At 37.4% G+C, this 4,401-nt stretch overlaps 1 pseudogene across 1 annotated transcript; it reads right to left on the reverse strand.

Annotated features, from left to right (window-relative positions):
• Positions 1-1,053: 1,053 nt before the first annotated feature.
• On the reverse strand, positions 1,054-2,485 carry LOC308437340 (histone deacetylase 1-like; annotated as a pseudogene). Its single transcript has one exon. The product of its transcript is annotated as a histone deacetylase 1-like (transcript).
• Positions 2,486-4,401: the final 1,916 nt, after the last annotated feature.

Here is a 4,401-nt window from a genome sequence, read left to right on the forward strand (position 1 = left end):
TTATTTCTTACACAACAAGAAAACCTTGACTAATTCCAGGTTACATCCTGTTTTACATGTACTTTATGCTCATTGTAACTAGTAAGATCTTAATGCACACTATCAAATCTTATATATAAAAAAGCCAAGCAATGACAAAAATGTATTCTTATGGTTTTATGCAAAAATGCTTAAAATTTGTAAATTTATCTTTGTTTTTTAAATATAAAGTTCTTCAATAAAAAATATCTTATGTATGCATACAATGAGATATGATAATGTCTATGATGACATTACTCCCTCACATTCCTCCCTATGTTCTTCACTCTATAAATGTCTTTCCTGAAAAAAAAAAGATTAAACAAAGAGTGGTTTCATTTTTTTTGATTTAAACCTAAGCTCTATGATTTGTCAGAGATAGAATATCTGAAATTGTAAAACATAACAGCTACTAAATATTTTCTCAATTATTGTAACCCAAATCCATTCCCTTTAAATTTAGATTCCAACGGGAATTTTATTTTTATTTTATTTCATTTTTTATAGAAATGTGCTGTTCTGTTACAAAGAGTCTTACATAATGAAAATATCTCAAAATGGATGCTAGGCTAACAACCTCCACCTACAGAATTGGGGGAAGAGGGCAATGTGTTTTTTGCTTGTCCAGGACCGGTGCGAAGGTTTAAACAGAACCAATCTAAAAATGGTGCATTATCCAAGCCTTAAAGGGGGTCCTAGAAGACCTAGTCACCTCTTTTAAAATGCTTAATAAGGGCATCTTAACAGAGCTCCTAAGCAGGCACTTGGCAGTTCAGGATTTTGTCTTCTGGTTTTCATTCCACTCAAACCCTACGTGGTTCAAAACTAAGATCTGGGGCAGGACGGACAAGGGAGTTCTGGGAAGTGTTCTCCAGCACCACTGCCCTGGGCTCTGGTCCCTGGTTCCTATCTAGTCCCTGGGAACGTTATATTTAATATATTTTATATAAATACACAGAGGAATAGAAAATATAAAATCTGAGAAATTGAGGGAAAGTGGAGGACTTGGGGAGAAGATGGAGCTACAGACCTTGCTCAGGCCAACTTCACCTCTTCTTGGACCCCTTGGCTTCTGGCTTCTCTTCCTTGGTTTTCTCCTCTTCTGTGATTTTTTTTTTCTCTTCAGAATCTTTTCTCTTTCTCATCCTCTGTTTTGACTCTTTTGGCTTTTTTAAAGTTAGAAGAGTTCTTGCGTCCACCTTCTCCCTCCTCATCGGAATCAGAGAATTCTTCCTCACAGGCAATGTGTTTGTCAGAGGAGCAGATGGAGATTCGGTTGTCAGGGTCTTCCTCATCCTCATCGCTGCTCTCTTCTGGGATGGCATCCTCAGGTATGGCCTGCATTTGGACCCCAGGGGCATGGGGCACCATTCTCAAGTTCTCAAAGAGCCGCTGCTTAATCTTTTCCAGGTATTCATCAGTGTTCTGGTTAGTCATATTGGAAGGGCTGATGTGAAGCTTGAAATCTGGCCCAAAGTATTCAAAGTAGTCTTTGTATGCTAGCTCATTAGGGATCTCTGTGACCAGTGCTACAGCTGTTTCGTAAGTCCAGCACCGAGCGGCATTACGGATGGTGTAGCCACCTCCTCCCAGCATCAGCATAGGCAAGTTGAAACTCTTCACGAACTCCACACACGTGGCATGCTCTTGGATGGTCAGATTGAAGCAACTTGACCGATCCCCAGACAGGGAATCTGACCCACACTGTAAGACCACTGCACTAGGCTGGAGCATCTCCATTACTTGGGACATGACTGTCTTGAAGATGGCTTCATAGGACTCATCATCAATGCCGTCTCGCAGTGGGTAGTTAACAGCATAGTACTTGCCTTTGCCAGCCCCAATATCCCGTAGGTCCCCAGTTCCTGGGAAATACTCTCCGTATTTATGAAAGGACACAGTCATGACCCGGTCTGTAGTATAGAAGGCCTCTTCCACGCCATCGCCATGGTGAATATCAATGTCAATATAGAGCATCCTCTGGTGATACTTCAGCAGTTCCAGGATGGCCAAGATGATATCATTGATGTAACAGAAGCTAAACGCTTCAGACTCCTTTGCTTTGTTCAGGTCCCCAGCCCAGTTTACAGCGATGTCTGTCTGCTGCTTATTGAGTTTCAGAGCTTGCGACAGAGCCACCCGTGGACAACTGACAGAACTCAAACACGCCATCAAATATTGGACTGTCCTCACCCACGATGAATCTATGCATCTGCTTGCTGTATTCAGACGTATTATCTGGGCGAATAGAACACAGGGACTTAATGTAGTCATCACTGTGGTACTTGTTCATCTCCTCAGCGTTTGCTTTGTGAGGACGATAGATTTCCATTATTCAGTTGAGCAACAAATTGTGTGTCATATTAATTCGGCGAGGCTACATTAGGTTCCCTTGTCCATAATAGTAGTTTCCGACGTCCCTGTTGTAGTAACAGACTTTCCTCTTGGTGCCCTGAGTCTGCACCATCTTGCTTGTTGCCCAGCCCTCCCATCCCCAACAAAAAATTTAAATGATTACATAGCCTCTACCAAATTTCTTTAATTATAGGTACTCAGTTTAGAGTAAGTATATTGTATTTCTTCTACGTAAAATTTATGTTGCTTGGTAAATATTTTTATGAAATGTTATTGCAATTAAGGATTTTGACAGAATTCAATAATGCTTCCTGGAGCCATGCCAAAAGTATGTCTTAGATTTAATCTGTTCAATGTGATCATTTATATATCATTAATCATTTTTTGTGCATATGTATATCTTTACCAGTGAATTACAGTAGATATTAGAACACTAACATAAAAATTCAATGAAATAGATGTATTTAGCTTATCCTGAATTATTTTACTGATAAGAATATTAAGTTGGTCAGCACTAAAGAATTGTTTTGTGGATATATGTTGATGATGTTATGAAACTATTGATTATAGTCTATTCTTTTTTATTCACTTCTATTGCTATTAATTTTATAATGTTTCTCAAAAAGTTTATCTTATGTGTCACTTTTAACCAAGAGATTACAAATAATATGCAAATATGAAAATGAAGTAAAAATATCACTTGTATGTTTTAACAACTTTTAATTTTTTTGTTTTATTCATTACATCATTATTAAACAAGAAATCATAAAATCATTTTAAATTTCTGGACATTGGAAATAGCTGTTCACAATTAAGAACGTTCATTCCCTTTACTCAGCTTGGACAGTGATCCATGTATCCACCAAGATTCAAGCAAACTCTGTTATTTTTTGTATAATATTCACAAACTCCCTCAAATAGAGTTCATTATTATGTATCTTAATTATTAAAAGACTTGAGAGTTATAGTCAGATCCTGAAACATTTTTTTATATCTTATTTTAAAAAGGTGAATTTTATTTCGTTCTTTGACATAGTTTTTGTCTTGTATGTATTTTATCTCTTCATGTTAATGAAGTAAACTCTCTCACTCCTGACAGACAAAAAAAAAGTGCCCTTAGTAAATAATAGTAGATTTTGTGTTTTTATATGTATTATAATTGCATGTACAATAAGTATGAATGATTTACTGCAATTCTAAAGTTTTCTTCTCCAGTTGCTCAGTCACATATGGCCCCAGAAGCTCTATGCTTGAGAAGGAGGTGCTAACAGTTCCTTCCTCTTGAGTTCTCTTCCTGAGTGGGTATCTTGTTTTCTTCAAGTTGCTGTAGTATACCTCAACAGAGGTGGCATAGTCCACAGAAATATATTTCTCACAGTGTTGGCATTCAAAAAGGCTGACATGAAGGTCACAGACATTTTGGAACTCCACTTTATAAATGATGACTTCTTGCAAAGTCATATAGGACAGAACAAGTCAAGTGCCCTAAACTTTACTCTTGATGCAGAGTTTCTTAGAATAATGGAATCTTTCATGCCACCATTTCTCGTGACCTAGAGAATTAAGACATCAGAAATTATTGGTCATTAAAGCATAGCTTTGGACGCTGTCTCTCATTTTATTGTCTCATAGAATAAAGACGACATGGACTCTTTAAGAAGTATGCAATGCAGAGCAGGCTCTATAAACTATGAGAGAACAGCCAGAAATCAAAGAATAGTGAGAAATAAAAGAAGAATGAGAGAGCCTCTTGAGAGAAGGAAAGGCAGCTAACATAGCAGAAAGCTATTAAATTCCCTTTTCGGTGGATTGTATAGGGTGACTGTAGACACTAAACAAACTATGAGGTAATGTCAATGAGATTGTTACAAACTCTGGGTTTACTGGACCTGAGACAATGCAGGACCCACACACACACACACATACACACACACGCACACTTAAGGTCTCAGAAGCTATAAAACACAGTATTTGTAAAAGTTACAAAAAATATGTCACGTCTGAAAGATTATATGCACAGTGAAATAT

This window comes from Micromys minutus (assembly GCF_963924665.1).
Source record: "Micromys minutus genome assembly, chromosome: 25".
Classification (NCBI taxonomy): Eukaryota; Metazoa; Chordata; class Mammalia; order Rodentia; family Muridae; genus Micromys; species Micromys minutus.